The sequence below is a fragment of the Bison bison genome, unplaced genomic scaffold (assembly GCF_000754665.1).
Source record: "Bison bison bison isolate TAMUID 2011002044 unplaced genomic scaffold, Bison_UMD1.0 scf7180017863978, whole genome shotgun sequence".
Classification (NCBI taxonomy): Eukaryota; Metazoa; Chordata; class Mammalia; order Artiodactyla; family Bovidae; genus Bison; species Bison bison.
Window position 1 is genome coordinate 264,495 of NW_011494550.1, and position 18,297 is coordinate 282,791.

The window sequence follows — 18,297 nt, forward strand, 5'->3', positions numbered from 1 at the left end:
CTGATGCAAAGAACTGACTCATTGGAAAAGACCCTGATGCTGGGAAAGATTGAAGGCAGGAGGAGAAGGGGATGACAGAGGATGAGATGTTTGGATGGCATCACTGACTCGATGTTCATGAGTTTCAGTAAACTCCAGGTGTTGGTGATGGACAGGGAAACCTGGCGTGCTGCAGTCCATGGGGTCACAAAGAGTCGGATATGACTGAGTGACTGAACTGAACTGAACTGAAATACAGTTAACTAGCTCAAAATTGGAAAACTACAAAACACCAAATCTATGGACCAATAGCACTCCTCTCCCTTTCTTATAGTTTGTCTAGTGATTATGTATGCTTCCAGAGGTATTTTTTGCATTAAAAAATTATGTACTAGCATACTGAATACCATACACACTGCTCTTTATCTATTTCATGAAATAGTATATCAATCTTTTCTTGTATGTCTCTTAGGATTTGTCTCAAAAATAGAGTCTTCCCTACTCTGGAGCTATAACCTCCCATGGTTTCTTCTAGATCCTTTAAGACACCATCATTTTTTAAATCTTTGATTCATGTGGATGTTACTGTCTTATAAGACATGAGAAGCAGGATGAATTAGCTTTTTTACATGTAGCTTCCCAGTTGTTCCAGAGATTTTAGGAAACAATCTTTTTTTTCTTATGGATATGAGACTCAATATTTAGCATTTCCTATGTTCACTGGGCAAGAAATTTATATTCATAAATTATCAGTTTTTCTATTAGAAATAACAATTAGAAAAATAATAAAAGAAAAAATGATGGTGATGATATAAAATACCTGAATTAAACTTACCAAGAAATGTGAATGCATATTTTCCAATTAAACTTCTAATATTTCTCAATCCAGATAGAATATATAGTTTACCATAGCAACAAGAGTATTTAAGGTTAAGTTAACAACATGTGAATACAATCTCTTTGCTAAAATTTTAGACTCGATTAAAAGCCTAAAGATTCCTTGAATATCCAAAAATAGATATCCACTTCACACTCTGGGGTACTGTGTATTAATACTATGAGGTAATCTGCTTTCCACAGGTCAGTTATATATTCAAGTCAAATTCCTCCCTCCCTCCTTCCTTTCTCTCTCTCACTTTCCCTCTTTCTCATCCCTTCCCCCAAGTTCTTCATTTTCTCCCAGCTGTCTTCTTGACCTAAATGTACCTCAAATGCACCCAAAAATCTACTGCCTATATCTCAGAGTCTCTGCTGAGGCACTTCTTTCCACCCTCAACTTGGCCCTTCTTGTTCCAAATCCCAGCCCTGCCCATGTACACTGGGAGTGTCCTGACCTGGGACTATTTCTACAGCAGGTTAGGAGCTCCTAAAAGCAAAGACTGGATCTAGTCCTTCCTGAGTCTCCAGCATACGGAATTGGGCTGGGAAGAATTGGAGATGGCATAGAACTGGGGACAGAGAGGCAGTACGGCAGTGTTTCCTAAGTAGGGATTAGATGGATGAAGCTGCAGATGTTCCAAGAAAGGAGTTGGGTGACTTTAACACGCAGGTGATCCTAGTGGGCCCTAGACTCAACAATATGAGGAATTAAGGGGCAGGAGATTAGCAAATACTGAGGATGTGAAGATGTTTGAAAACATGTAATTTCAGAGAAAACAGTCAGGGAGTGGAGGCGAAGTTCACTTACTGAATATGTGCTAAGTGGCATCATCTGTCCTCACATATTGTTGTTAATTATCTCAGAAATCCAGGTTTCTCTGCCAAAAGCCAGCAAATTTTGTCCTCCTATCCATGCTGAGTGGGCTTCCCAGGTGGCACTAGTGGTAAAGAACCTGCCTGCCAGTGCAGGAGACATAAGAGACGCAGATTCATTCCCTGGGTTGGGAAGATCCCCTGAAGGAGGGCATGGCAATCCACTCCAGTATTCTTGCCTGGAGAAGCCTATGGACAGAGGAGCCTGGCGGGGCTATAGTCCATATGGTCGCACAGAGTCGGACACAACTGAAGCAAGTTAGCTCGCGCGCGCGCGTGCACACACACACACACACACACACACACATGCTGGGTATGAGATCCTGCCTCTGGGCTCTGTTCCTATTTCCACTAAGTGACAGAATGCAAAAAAAAATTTCTCTCTTCCCCAGCCAGGGAGCAGAGGCAATGAAAAAGGCTCAGAAAAAGGCCATGAAGACTTGCACTCACCATTCAATCTCTTTAGACTCACGGTCCCTCAGGAGCTCTTTCACCTCCTGCCGGCAGTGCTCCTGGTATTCTGGGTGCTTTGCAAGGTTGTACAGAATCCAGGAGAGGCCACTGGCTGTAGTATCATGGCCTGGGGGCATCCAGAAAGACTTGTGTCTCTGGACTACTTCAGTACCACAGGGTGGACAACACCCCCATAGTAAAGCCCATGAGGAGGATGGAGAGGGATGGGGTGGTCCAGGGTCCACTGGGCTAGTTCCTGGGCTTAGAGACACCCTATCCCTGCGTTTTCTCACACTGGGGCCTCACCCTCAAACATAAAGGTGTCAGCTTCAGCCCGGATGTCTTCGTCTGACAATCCCTTCCCATCTTCATCCTGGAGAGAAAGCAAGATCCCTAGAATTGCTCTAGCTCAGAGGGTTTCTGAGGCTAAACTGAGACAATCTCTGAAGCCCCGTTATCCATCCAGAGACCCAAGCCAACCCTGAAATTTTAAACCGCCTGTGCACTCTGTCACCAGAGGCCCCACCCCAGAGACTTCCTCCTTGACCTCTTTGTCTCCTATGTTGTCCATGGTGAAAAAATAATCAGTCACCCATAAATATTTTTATATTTCAAAATAATGAGGGATTTCTGAAAGGAAATAAAAAGTTCCTGGCAACCTGGGTTAGAACCTGGGTTTTAAAAATATAAAAACTTTAGACTTTGCCTTCTTAACAAAAAGAATTTGTTTAAGCTCCAGAATAATCTCTCTCCCTGTGTCTCTCTCTCTCCCTCTCTCCATAGGGAGAAAGGGGGAAATGTATCAGCTGACTTGTATAAGTTCCAAATTTAAAAATCTGGAGGTATGTGATGCAAGTATGATGACATGTACAGGTAATAGCATACTTGAGCCATCAAAGGAATTTAGGAATGGGGTAGCAGAGCTACAGTTCTACTCTGGTTACTGTTTTTGCCATGAATAACAAATGGGCTGCTCTGATCCAGGATTCTGTGTGTATACTGTACATACACATACATATGTACACAGTCTATCTCTGTGGTAGACTGACTTATTAGTTTCCCATTTGAGTGAAATCTCAGGCCCTTCACAGTTTCAGACTTAGTAGTCCCCCACAGGCAATATTCCACATGGCCATCTCTAAAACTTATCCCTGACCCATCCCTCCCTTCCACAAGCACCTTCCATAGCTCCCCAGGACCCTCTACATCCCATTCAAATTCTCTGATGAGATCAAAGTCCATTCTACCTCTTGAACTCAGATCCCAGAGGAACCTACCTTGGTCAGCAGAAGCACATCAATGAAGTCCAAAGTCTTGGTCTTCACCTTGGCCTTAAAGAAGTCATCAATATTCTCACTGGGGAGAGTGCAGCGCCGCTCCTGGATGATGGAATCTGTAAAGTCGTGCACCAGGCGGCAGGCCCTGCGGAAGTGCCACCCATCCAGGGTGAGGAAGTACAGGAAGTCGGTGTGCAGGCAGATCTGCTTGTTCCGCTTTGCCGCAAGCTCACAGAGCTCAAATATGGTGGTGATATATTCACTGGGCTTCCTACAGGATGAGAGCATGAAGGGAGGCAACAACTTAAAACACCTGAAGCCCAGAAGCCAGCAGCTACCTCCCTTCAGGAATTGAGGCTCCAAGAACAAATGGTTCACAGATACAGTGTGGGGATGAGCCAGAAGATGTGACTCTTCAGACTCTTCTCAACCCACATCCCATCTCCATAAGCTGACTCCATGCCCCAGGCACCTGGAGCACAGCTTAGATATCATGTTTCTCTCCTGTCTCTCTCACCACCCCCGTCTCCTTTCCAGAACCGTCCACCCAGTTCATACCTTATCCTCTCCCAGCTGGTCAGTGGCCCAGTCCCTTCTCTAGTCTTTTTACATCCAATGTCTATATGACAGTTGGATTCTTTTAGTCAGATTCGCTTTGCCTGGCTTCAGAATGTCCTTAAGGTATTACCTGCCCACTCCTTCAACCTTATTTCCAATGTCTCTCCTCACTATTGCACATACTTTTCTCATTCTAGCCTTCTGTTCTTTATCAAACAGGTCTACCTACCTGAAAGGATAGCTCCTTCTCTTTCCCTGTTCCTGTCCCGGGTTGTCCTGCCCTGGGCCACCTCCTTCAGGAAGGCCCTCCTGATTGCTCTGGCCAGTCCTCCCTCCTCCGTCTACTACCCTGGGTCTATGACTCATGTTCCCAGGCTCTTGGCCGAGACTCACTCCTGGCAATTGCTGTCAAAACTGAAGACACATTTCTGCAGACTGTCCAGGGTCAGGAGGCTGACATGTTCAAACATGTCCAGATGGGTGTGGCCTTGGGTGACCAGGCACTCCCAATTGGTCTGGACAGAGAAGGAGACAGAGTTAGGGCCCATTCCCAACCACCTGGGTGGGTTCCCCCAGATCCTGCCTCTTTGCCCCAGGAAACCATCTCCAGAGAGTATGAGGCTTGAGTGGGAGTGGAAGCTGTTACTGTACTGCTAGGACATGAAGTTCTCATGACTGGGAATCAGGTGACCTGGTTTTAAATCTTGGCTCACCCTCCTGCTCTCTCTGTACCCTTGGTCAACTTACTGCATAAAGTTAAGTGCTAAGCAAATTTTAGCTTTCATCACCTTCACTGATGGAAACTGATGAATAAACTGTTCCTATGTGTAGAGATGTAGTTCTCCATGGGCCCTGAATACTCTTGCATAATCTTGCTGGGTATGCCAAAAAATTGTCAGTCCATGATGTTCTTTATCTGGACTATTTCTCAGAGTTGTGTTTGCAGCAAACAACCTAAAATATCAGGCTTGCTTCTAGTTCTAAAAGCCACAGACACCCTAAATCTAGAATTCTTCCACCCTATAATAAAACATACTACTTGAGTAGGTACCAGTCAAAGTCCAAATTTGTCATCCACATGGGATTTGTTGACTTGAAGGAAGAATGCAAACCAGCAAGAAGAAGGTGCCATTTGCTATGCCAAGAGTAAAAAACTATCCTTTGTCAGTGACCCAGGACTCTCATGTCTTCTGACAGAATCCACAAAACAATAACAAGCTCCCTTGTCAGCTTGCAAGTATGGAAAAGACACAATCACGTCACAAATTCCTGACCTTCCCCATGTATATATATCCAAACCCTTTGCAATGTGCTTTTTCAGTAACTTCTATTAGTAGGTGGAGCCTACTTTGATTCTGAGCTGGCCTTCAATCTACTTTCACCAAAGTGTGCTATACTTAGTTGATCGGTCCTGTCCAGCTCTTAGAGAACTCATGGAACACAGCCCTCTAAGCTCCTCTGTCCATGAGATTCTCCCAGCAAGAATACTGGAATGGGTTTCCATGCCCTCCTCCAGGGGATGTTCCCAACCCAGGGATCAAACCCATGTCTCCTACATTGCTGGCAAATTCTTTACCACTGAACCACCAGGGTAAGTCCTGCTTTTCCCAATAAACTCTGGTGAAAATGATGAGTAGATCGTCCTAAACCAAGCTCCCAAGCAGCATTGCACCTTCCTGTCAGGCTGTTGGAACCCTGCTTCTGCCATGTGAACAAACCTGAGGTGCATTCTAAAGGGAGAGAATCACATGAAAGGAAGTCCTTTGCCCGGAGTAAGGCCATCTGAGATCAGCCTGCAACCAGCCAAGCCCAAAATATGTGAGAAGAATGACCCTAGATCAGCAAAACTTCCTAGCTGATCACAGATACACCAGTGGCCCAATCTACATCCAGAAGAACCAGCCAACTGACTCACAGACTTCTCAATACCAAGCACTTACTGTTTTTAAGTGACTTGTTACTCTAGAATAACTACTACAAAATATCCATCATTTTTACCAAACATGTCTCAAGCTTCCAAGGCCTCTTTGAGGAAAATGTAGAAACTAACACCTTCTGAGCATCTCTTATGTGCCAGAGACATGATTCCATTAGGTCATCTTGGCCACTCTACAAAGCAGGGATCACATAATCCTTATTTTTCAACTGTAGAAACCACGGTTCAGAAAGGAAGAGCCCATGGCCTTAAAGCCACCCACAAGAGCCAGGTTCCAGACAAGGTGTCTCTGAGTCCCCGTTATCCCCAAGACTCCAGATGGGACCCTGGGTTCAAGAGACTCATGTGCATGATGTCTGTGCTCTTGGTGAAAATCTTCATATAGGGCTTCAGGATGTTGAAGTGGAAGGTGGGTGTCAGCATGCAATGGTGCCTGCTCCACTTGTCACCAGCACTCAGCAGGAGCCCATCCCCTAGCAGAGATAGCCACGGGGAGTGGGCAAAGGGCAGAACTTTCCCCTGGGCCCCCAGGGTTGTCCCCAATCCCCTTCACACACAGTTACTCACCCAGCCAGGGCTTCAGAAAGTTGTAAAAATCCATGTCCTTGGGTGCGACAGCAGCTGACATGAAGAAGGACCATCGGGCCAGGGAGATGGGGAAAGGAGGAAATTTTGTGTGGAATAGAGTATCCCAGCCAGGAATCTGCATTCCCGCTCTGAGCCCTACATAGCAGGAATGGGGCCAAGAGAACTGGAAGCCAGAAGCCAGGTGGAGAGGTGACAGGAGTGGGGGTCTGGTTGTCCCCCAGAGAGCAAAGGCAGAGCCCATAGACACAACTCAGGTGCTCAGAAACACTCCAACAAGATACAACATGCCCCAACATTCCCTGACATGGCTCCTACATGGTCCAACATATTATGAAGACACAGGCATAGCCCAGCACTCTACGAAACATCTTTATGGGCACCTAGAACACCACGTCTGCCCCTGCACTCTGACCTCTCCTGAGATATGTGACATGGCCTCATGTGTTAACATGTCCTGACATGGCCCCAACATGCATGACACAACATGCTCTGGCATGGACCTGAAGACAATCTAACTTGACCTGAATTTGCCCCACATGAGTCCCACATAGGGCTTACATACACTGATGTCACAGACCTGAACCAGGTGTGTCCCCGGCTGGGCTCCAGACATGACTCAGACATACCCTAAGACGGGCATCAAACAAGATCACATAAGGTCACTAGCATGTCTGAAAGTGACCCTGAGTCTCAGACCTCAAACAAACCTGAAACATGACCCAGACGTGACAAGCAGGAGAACCAGATAATCACTAACAGCATCTCAGGCAAGAAAAAGACAGACCCCAAAATGCTTCAGATGTCCTTGGCCACAGCTGAAGCAACTCCAGACCATGTCTATTTGAGCCCAGGTTTAATCATATACCAGGTGTCTCCAGGTAAAACAGGTACCAGCTGTAGTCAAAAACCAGGTAGAAACATAAAGCTGACCAGACATAGCCTACAGCAGACAGCACACAGATATGCCCTAGGTGTGAGTAGACATGACCAGAAGTAGGCAGGTTAGAGTCCAGGTAAGAAAGAGGCAGAGGCATCTCTACCACAGCCCCCATATCTGCACCCAACACGGAGGATGTGGCAGCAGGCAAGCCATGGCCAAGAGCATGTCTACCTGGAGTGGTGGGGTGGAAGATGCAGATGACCACATGCCAGCCCCCCACGCCCCACGAGCAGCATACTTCCCCATAGGTGCTGGCCAGGCCCTGTGTGTACAGGAGACCTTCCTCCCAGCTCTGAATCTGGAGAGCAACAGAAAGGACCCAATTCACACTCTTCTAGGCTGCAAGAAGCAAGGATTTGCAGGGCAGAGATCCACAGCTGAGCCCATGAGTCACCTCTGGCAGCTCCTCGTCTGTCCTGAGCTTTCTCCTGGGCTCCCTCCCCACATTGGTCATATACAACCTTTGTGGTCCCTCTGGTACAGGAATAGAGAGGTTCTTTCCCTGTTTGGATTCCAAACACCATGTTCACCTGACTTCTCTTTCATCCCTGTATTGCAGATAAGGAAACTGAGGCTCTCAATGATGGAGTCCCTTGCGCAACATTCTCCCAGACAGTAAACCTGAGACACCAGCCCAAGACTCTTTAATCCATGGCCTGAATTATTAATTATCCAACTGCTCCGAGCCCCAAAACAATAGCTCAGTGGACCCTATGGTGCCAAGACTGGATGCTCAGAATCTTAGGTTTGCAGGAATTGGTCCTATGACCCAAATCAGACAAATTAAAAGGAATCCTCAACTTTTCCTAGAACTGTTGTAAATGAACTCCCTTTCCCATGGAGTTTGAGTGTCTGAGATTCAGTTTTACCAGGATGAGAGTAAAGCCATCACAGATGAACACTAAATGATGAAAACAGATTTCTGATAACATTGTTTAAGACCTGGATCCAGCTGGGCCTGAAGTCAGCCCTCCTTGGAGTTTACAGTCAGTTTATTTCCTTCCTTTGCTTAGACCATACAGGGTGGCATTTCCACTACTAACAGCTGAAAGAGACTTCAGCAACCAGAGAGAGCCAGGACCCTTCCCAGAGTCACTCAGCATTCTCGTGTCTGAACACAGGTCTCCATCAGAAGCTGCCCATTCCCCTGGTCTGTCTCGGATGGGAGGGGCAGAGAGCAAGGGAAGGGAGACAGGGTGGGGTGGAGTCTCCTCAGGGAGATTCCTGGGGACTGGAGAAGGAGAGCACTGAACTAGAGTGACTGAGCCACAGGATAGGATAAATGAAATGGGCCCACCAGAGAGGTGGATGTCACAGGAAGAGCAGCCCCCAATCCTGCACCAGCCAGAAGCCTTCATTGCTCTGGGTCTGCAGATGAGTGAGACTGAGGGCTGGCCTGGCAGGGGGCCTGGGATACTACGGATGCCCACTGCGTCACTCTGCCCTCTGGTTTGAAATATTTTCTTCTCATTGTTCGAGACCTAGTTCCAACACCTCTTCTTCTAGGAAGCCTTCCAGCACACCCCAGCAGAGAATTTTGTTTCTTCTCTGGATTGCTACAGCCCATCTCTTGCTGGCCAGTTCCTGACCAACCATACCAGGTCAAGGATCTCTCTGTCCAGATATGAGATCTTGAGATTGGGGATGAACTTCAGCGGGGTACAAGGTTGGGGTCCAAACGGCCATGGGAAGAAATAGGAGTCAGTGAGGTGGAGCTTGATAAATGCATGAAGCAAAGAGGAAGTGGCTGAGAGAGAAGAAAGGAAGGGGGACCAGGGTCCTGTAGGGGCCGCATAAAGAGTTGGCAAGGAGGGGCTAGAATCCCTCAAATGTGTCATGACACCCACCACCACAAGCTCTGCATGGGTACCTGAGGCATTGGTGATGCTCCGGAGCATGTCAGGGTGGCAGAAAACGATCATGAGAGTGATGGGGCCAAACCAGATCATATATCCATGGGAGTAGTTAGCTGCCAGCTGGGTTAATTTTCTCAAGCCCTGCTCTGTCTTGGGGACCTGAAAGCATGCAAGGACATCACTCCCAAGAAGAAACCACTGCGGTGGACAGTGTGTCAGACCCCGCACAGATGGAGGAGTCTCTGCTTCCTCCTGCTCCTTCCCTCATGTGGAGGAGTGGCCCTGAAGCATCTCCAAGTCCCAAGGAGATACCCCAGAGCACAGGGAGAAGACAGGCTCTTTGCCCACAGGTGTGGTGACTTTATCTTGAGAAGCCAAACTTTTTCTTGTTCTGGGAATGGTCTCAGCCCCAGGGGTGGCCACAGAAAGAGATCCCCACTGGAGAGGTTTGCAGGTAGCAGGGCGGCCTCAGTGCTTGTCCCTGGATTTTGGTCCCACATCCTCTCCTATTCTGGCTGGTCCATGCAGCCTGCAGTCCCTTGTAATAAATCACTTGCACACCTGGGGCCTTCCATCCCTGGCCAATCCCAAAGGACAGATGTGACTTCTGCCCCTCACTCATGACAGCAGCTCTGACCCATGAAACCCCCTCCTCCAACTGGCTCCATGCAGAGTACATCCTGCCTATTTCTCTGCGACCTATGGACATGACTTTCAGTTATGCCATCTATAAATGAAGAAGCTGACACCTTATGCACCCAAAGGAAAAGAAGGGTGGGTTGCCTCCTGGTAAAGTATCCTCTCCCTCAGGATGCCTCATTCAAACCTGACAAATACCCCCAGGGGCTCTTGGCAGGTGAACATAAGTCACATTCACCTTTGTGACCTGATCCTGAGAGGGTAACAGGCAGGAAGGCCAGGGGTCTCCAAATGGAGGAAATAGGCTCAAGCGTCAGACATTTTTTATCTCTCTTAAGCGGCAGGAGGAAACAAACTAGTGAGATATATATATATACACATACATATTTTTTTTCCCTTCTCTATACAAATTTTAAAAGGTTTCTCTTAAAATATTGTGTTGCTGTAACGACACCTGGTTCCACCTGAAGTTAACTATTCTCAAACCTTGAGTTAACCTATGCCTTTTTCTTATGGAAATGTTTGTCTTAAGCTATGTTAATGTGCTATGCATTTACCCCAGACTCTGTCTTCAAGTCGGTTCCACCTAATGGCTCAGAACTGACTTGACAAACAAGTATGTTATACACAGATACTGTTCCCCTAATCTATGTAAATGAAACTACTTGTATGGTAATCTGTCCTTCTACAAGATTCAAGTCAATCGTTTTATGGCCTGGGATGAATCATCTGGTGCCAAGATTATCTCAAAATGCCTCTTATGGATGAGGGGCCTGGTGCCATTCTGAGTTTTAAGACATTCCTTTCTTTCATTAATAGACTGTTAGTGACTATATAACATCCAGCTGAAGATTAGCAGGGGGACACTCTTTCTGCCCCCTTCCGATGCCTATGTCGGAAGCTTTCTCTATCTCCTTTATACTTTAATAAAGCTTTACACAAAAGCTCTGAGCAATCAAGCCTCGTCTCTGGCCCCGGATTGAACTCTTCTCCTCCGGAGGCCAAGAATCCAGGCGTTTTTTCATAGTTCAGCAATAACCTTTCACTCCCTTCTCCTCAAGTACCAAATTGAGGGTTCAAAGCACTTTGTGAGATTGATCCAGAGAGGGAGAGTGACTCAGCCGGGGTCACACAGCAAGAGGGACCACAGGAAGGAAAAATGACCAAGACCATACTCCATGACCAAGCCCTTAGAGGGGAGGGCAGAAATGCAGTAACTTTGCAACATTCCTGCTGCCTCCAATACTCACTGTGCCTTGTGTGCTAAGCCACTTCAGTCGTGTTCGACTTGGCAACCCCATGGACTGCAGCCCGTTAGGCTCCTCTGTCCATGGGATTCTCCAGGCAAGAATACTGAAGTCGGTTGCTGTGCCCTCCACTAGGGCACCTTCCCAACCCAGGGATCAAGCCCACCTCTCTTCCATCTAACCTGCATTGGCAGGCAGGGTTCTTGACCACCAGGGCCACCTGGAAAGACTCTCTGAGATGCTTTCAAGACCCAGAATCTTAGGAAATCTTCACATGAAGATATGTAATTCCCCTGCTTCTGAACTTTGCCATAATAAACAGTAAAATTTCAGTAAATCCTCCACCAAGTGGTAGCTCTTGTCCAAGATAAGAAAGAAAAGATGGACACCTCTCTTAGCTAGGCTGTTAGATGGGAGGAGCTGGTTACCCATCCCTTTGACCCTAACAGAGGGAAGGGATGGCATGCTCATCACTTAGGTCATCACACCTTTATTTTGCATTCTAATATTAGCCAGCCAAGGACTGTAGTCTGCTTCCCAGAACCATTGTCAAACTGGGAGTTGCTTATTAAGCAATTCGACAGTTGAGCTGTTTGATTAATCAAGAGCAAGGCCAAGCCAGAGTCAAGATCTGAGGCATAAGGTGGGCAGGTGTGGAGGAGAGAGAGGTCTAAGAAGGCTTCTTGGAATGGGTGGTCATTAGCCAACTTTATCCAGGTTGGGCTATGAGCATCTTGGTAGAGGGAGGGGAATTAGATAAGAGGAGGGATCCTGGAAAGAGGAGGTGTGGTGATGGGCAGCGATAGATAATTCCTGTGGGGAAGCTGTAGCCCAGAGTGAAAAGTCACAAGGATAAGGACCACATGCAGAGCAGACCCAGGACAGCACTCTTGAGAGGACCTCAAGGCCACCATGGAGACTGGAGAGGCCAGGGGACCAGGTTCTGTGCAGCCCGGCCTCAGGGGTGCACTAATGTGTGCAAGACAGGCAGGAAATGGACCCCAAAGCAGGCTAGGGCCGGAAAGACAGCATATGGGGAAGGTCTCGGCAGCAGAGCAGAGGAATGATAGAGGGAGGGAAGAGGGGCCTCCCAGGCCTCCCTGGCTTCTCTGCTATCCTAGACCCCAGCCCAAACCCTGAGCCCCATTCCTGATCTTCCAGGATCTCCCAGGAAACTCACCAGGTACAGGTGAGCAAAGAACCAGTTCAGTTTGGGGGGCTGTGGAAAACACTGGAGGAGGCGACAGTTGTTGAAGAAGGTGTAGGTCCAGGCTAGGATGTGGGCCAGGAGCCAGGAGGCCCCGACCACCAGCAGCAGCAGCCATGGGGAGGCTGCCACCAGCCCGAGCCCCAGCCGGGACATGCTCAGCTCCAGCATCCTGTGGTCAGATGGGGTGCAGGGTGAATCCTGAGGATGAAGGAAGAGGCAGTGATGGTGAGCTGTGAGGCAGAGAAGGAAAGAGCGAGAGGAGCAAGGGAGTGAGAGGCAGGGTGAGTGCTGGGGACAGGCAAGAAGGGCTCAGAGACAGACAGACACAGGCTGAGTGAGGGGATGGAGACCAGAGAAATTCAAAGGAAGAGGGAATGATAGAGACAAAGAGACAGAAAGATACACACAGTGTGTGTGTGTGTGTTACCCACTGGTATCCACTCCTCTCCCAAGCCAGCTCATTCCCTAGAGCCACCCTGCCATGGGCAGTGGTCTTCCCCACACCAGATCAAAACCCCAAGCCCCTTGACCCTCAGCCTGGCACCTTCTTTCTAGAGCAGCTTGTCTCTCACACAACTACCTCTCCCCTTTTTGTGCAAAGCCTTTACCCAGCCCCTCCCCTAGAAAATACTGCCAGGCTCCAGACTAAGTTAGCTGATTCACCCAGCATGCTTACTTCCTCCCCACCTGGACACTGCCCAAACATGAAGTGAGGCCTGGGAACCAGTTCAGTATAACAGACGCTGGATTCTCAGGACAGACAGAGGGACAGCCTTGTCCCAAGTCATCTCCAAGGCTCCCTTCCCCAGGTGGACCAGGGAGACATCATGGACCATTTCTCAGAAATTTCTGAGGCCCTGGAAACTCAGAGCCCTGAGGCCCCTGGCCTCCAGGGCACACAGCCTGGCAGCAGTTCAACTCCCACCTCCATGCAGCCCAGAGCCTGTGTTGAAACATGTCTTCCAGGAACAGGAGCAGAGAAACCAGTCTGAGTAGAAATTACCTTTATCTGAGTCTGGGAAGTGGTGATGGACAGGGAGGCTTGGCATCCTACAGTCCATGGGGTCACAAAGAGTTGGACACGACTGAGTGGCTGAACTGGACTGAGTCCAGGGATAAAGGAGCCAATCAGAAGAGGGCACCTGGAGGTGTGAGGGGCCAGGCTGGGGTGGGGGGAAGGAACTGGGAGTGGAGGTCTGCCCCGCCCTCGCTCTGACTGTGGGCTGTGCGGACCATCCTCAGTGGGATGTTGAATGAGACCTTGAGATGAGGGGCCAAAGAGGATCTCATAGGAAAATTGGAAGAATCTGGAGTCCTCAAAAGAGATGGAATGAAAGCAAAGTGATGGCTACCAGTGCTCGTGTTAGTGTGTGCCAGTGGTCCGCCTAGAGCAAGCCTACTCAGTGCAGACAAGGCTATATTTGAAGAGTGCCTTGTATGTGCTGGTACCTGAAGAAGCAGCCTACAGTGTGTCAGAAACTCTGCATAAAGTGTGCCTGCTACCTTCCAGGTGGGCTACAGAAAGTGCATTTACTGCATGCCAAGGACTCTACATAAATTCTGCCTACTGTATGCCAGAGGTTGTACATAAAGCACACCTACCAAGTGCTGGGAACTCTCCACAAGTCATGCCTATGACATGCCAGGGTGTCTACATAAGGAACACCTACTATGTGTGTGGTACGCTGCGCAAAGGACACATACGGTGTGTTGGGCACTCTATGTAAAGCACTGCTTTTGTATGCGGAGTGCTGTATGTATATATGCCTAGTGTGCATCAGGTGTCCTACATAAAGCACACCTACTGTGAGTCACGTGCTGTACATAAGGTAATCACACTGTGTTCAGGATGTTCTGCCAGCAAGATAATACATCACCTTCCCCTCAGGGTTCTGGGCCAGCACCCTGGGATCAGGCAGAGGGACCCACATGAGGGCAGGAAGGAAGATACCTATTTAAGAGAAGAGCAAACTGAGGTTCAAAGAGAACAAGCCTCTAGCCTAAGTTGCCCTTCTGAAAGGCACTCGGGTGTATCAAACCACCAAGCCTACGTCTTCTCCCTCTGCCATGCTCTTCCACCCCCCACTCATAAGGGACAATGCCCTATTAATCCAATTACACAGGTGGAATTTCAGGCAATATGGTGACACCAGTGGAGGGATACCTGGAGGTCCTTTCATCATCAGGTGGGTCATCTTACCACATCCAGGATAAACCACCCAAAGGATCTGGTGCTTCCCTCCTGGCCCTTACTTGATCCTGTCCAGAACTGCCTTATGGGGGTGTTCGAAGGTGTAAGAGAACTTGAGGGATGGGGCTTCTGGCAGAATTTCTGAGCAGGAGAGTGGGGGTAGTGTCCTGACACTGGTAGGATGCTGGGGAGACCCCAAACCTCCTTCTCCTCATCACTGGCTGGGAGACTCAGGTGGAGGATCTTAAAGCCCCCAGTATGGTGTTATTTTCTGTTCTGCAACTTTTCATTGCTATATGAATGTGAAGTGTTATGACTTTAAAAGTCAAGCTGAGAGGTAGAGTCTTGAGAAAGTGCGATCATGCATATTTCAGGCTATTTGTTGTTGTTGTTGCTTAGTCTCTAAGTCGTGTCTGATTCTTTTGCCACCCCATGGACCATAGCCTGCCAGGCTTCTCTGTCCATGGGATTTCCCAGGCAAGAATAGTGGAATGGGTTGCCATTTCCTTCACCAGGGAATTTTCCTAAGCCAGGGATTAAGCCCACATCTCCTGCATTGGCAGGTGGGTTCTTTAGTTCTGAACCACCTGGGAAGCCCATATATTTCAGACTCTAGGCAACATATTTGACAAAGATGCAGAGCCAGCATGAGTAAGCACACCAACCTAGCACAAATGTTAGAGGAACAGATCCAATGTCGAGTCACATTTGTTCTTCCTTGTTACAACAGGAGTTTTTAGCCACCTACTTGCAGCCTCTCTGGGTAGAGAAAATGTCATCTCTCTGGGAGATGACATTTGGTCAGTGGAAGGCCCTGCAGGCAATCAGAGAGGTTAGAGGATTGACATCCCTCCTCTCCAATGGCCACTGCTGCTTTCAGCTTCAGCTCATCTCTCTGGGTTTCAGGGTCAGCTACGCCCTGGCCTGGGGATGGTGTCAGCTCTCAGCTGCTAGCTCCCAGAGTGCTACACCTGATGGTTCCCCTTGTCCTGTTGTCAACTGAAATAAAAAACACACGACGTAAGAGCAGTGAGTTTCAGTTTGATTCAGAGACCCTACTGAGGACTATAGCCCAGGATACAGTTTCTCACATAGCTCTGAGGAACTGCTCCAAGGAGCTAAGGAGGGAGGTCAGCATATATATGACTGGATAAGGGAATATGCAATCCAGTACACATCATGGGAGAAGGTCATGAGGAACAAATTTCTTAGTTAATAATTTTAGTACTGTTCTAAGTATGGCAAGATACAAAAATTCAGGCTCATGCAAATTTTACCTGAAACTATCTAAAGGCAATTTTTCCTATTTTTCCATGTATGCAGGGCCTCACCCTCTTCCCTGTCCTGAGTTGGCAACTGCAGCGGCTAATGATTTTACCTTGTAGAACCAGATGGTGAGCAACATTTCTTGTTTACACAGTCTGTACATTGTAAACAGCCCCTACGTAAACCCACTCTCACGTAGTTCATCTGAGGTCCCTGGAAGGACCCAACTGTTCTGTTCCCCAAAGGGATGGGACACCTCAGAGATCTCAGCAAACCAGTTATGTGAGTGTCCCTGTTTGTGTAGGCACACACAAAAAATAAAGTATTATGCCCACATCCTGGAACAGGAGGGTGAAGTAGAAGGATCAATATTTCTGTTGTTGTTCAGTCAGTAAGTGGTGTCTGACTCTCTGTGACCCCATGAACTGTGGCACACCAGACTTCCCTTACCTTCACTGTCTCCCAGAGCTTGCTCAAATTCAGGTCCACTGAGTCCATGATGCCATCCAACCCTCTCACCCTCTGTCATTCCCATTTCCTGCCCTCAATCTTTCCCAGCATCAGGGTCTTTTCTAATGAGTTGGCTCTGTGCATCAGGTGGCCAAAGTATTGGAGCTTCAGCTTCAGCATCAGTCCTTCCAGTGAATACTCAGCACTGATTACCTTTAGGATTGACTGGTTTGAGCTCCTTGGTTCTGTTAAATGTCTACATTTAACCAACTGTTTTCTTTCCTTAGATGAAACCTGCAAAGCACTTTTCACCACAATTACTAATCCATGTAATTACAAAAACTGTATTTTTAAAAGGAGAAAGCTTAATGTCATGCATAGTACCATACTGAGTAAATGCTTAGTGCCGTGCCTGGCATGCAGCAGGACTTAATATATACAAACTGTGAAAAGCCAGAAAGTAACCCAATTCAGAAAAAGGACTCCAAGTGCCAAAGTTCAAATCAGGACCAGCTAAGTTAATCTGGGTAGCTCTCTACCTTTCTGTGTCTCGATTTTCTTGCCTGAAAACTGAGGGTATTTTCAAGTTAGTTGTGAAAATCAAACTAATTTAAAAGAGTTAAGTGCTTATAACAACACTCCCAGACTCACAGTCAGCACCAAGCTTGAAAAACTGCCATTGTTTCCTGATTTCACAACAGAATGAGGATTTGGGCACCAGCCATGAGCCATAGGTCCCCCTTGTACAGATATCAGTTATTTTGCAGACTATGAACATCCCCTGTTCATTCCCTCTGACCTTAGCAGGGTAGAAGCTCCTAGGAGAAGATCAAGCATTGGGGTTGGGGTCAGAGGGCTCTAGATCAAAGCTAGGTTTGCCATTTTCCAGCTATATGACCTTGGGCAACTGATGTACCCTCTGAACTTCACATTCCTCCTCGTTAAAAAAGGAATAATAACAAGCCCTTGGGGCTTCCCTGTTGATTCAGAAGATAAAGAATCTGTCTGCAATGCAGGATACCCATATTCAATCCTTGGGTCTGGAAGATTCCCTGGAGACGGGAATAGTTATCCATTCCAGTATTCTTGCCTGGAGAATTCCATGGACAGAGAAGCCTGGTGGGCTACAGTCCATGGAGTTTCAAAGAATCAGACATGACTAAGTCACTAACACTTTCACTTTTCAACAGACCCTTGGCAATTGGAAAAGTAAGTCTGTGTGTTTCTTAGTTTGCATCCTTTGAAAGCAGACCTTGATTCAAGGATTGAAATGCAACTACTTTATTTGCTAATGACCCTAGGCAAGGGTTAATGTGATTTGTTTCTTTGAAAAGTGATGCCAGGAAAGGCCAGTAAGGCACTGTACAAGTGAGGCTGGGAAGGGAAGGCAGAAGGAAAAGTCTGCTTCATCAAGAAGCTCACACTCTGGGCACATGGGGCTCAGTTCCTCTGGGGGACAGCAGAGAACATGCACCCACCAGTTCTTAGACGGGGCTCCTTCCTTCAAAAGCATTATTTTTCCAGATATCCTGCATACACTGCACAGCTGAGGTCTGGGGACAGAGGAAGAGGCCACCCACAGCAGTTGTGGTCAGGAATACAGCCTGATTGGTGCACACATGGTTACACATAGTTCAGTTACTTCAAGACACACACATTCACACCTTTACACACATGTACACCCACACTTGCAACACAATTACATGCACAGTCACATATGCATAAAGACACACAAAACCAGGACTACATACACCCACGTGCCCTTACAGTTGCATACACTTAGGTACACCAAAAAGCTATGTACAACAACACACATTTCATATGTACACATACACATATGCATCTACCCATGCAGACAATTAAATGCGTACACTCATATACACATGCCATAACACATGTGTGCGCAGAGCCACACATACACTTACTCACAATCACACACAGAATCACACAGCCAC

At 47.6% G+C, this 18,297-nt stretch overlaps 1 pseudogene; it reads right to left on the minus strand.

Annotated features, from left to right (window-relative positions):
* LOC104984297 overlaps positions 1–12,603 on the minus strand; it is a 16,278-nt pseudogene extending 3,675 nt beyond the window's left edge.
* Positions 12,604–18,297: the final 5,694 nt, after the last annotated feature.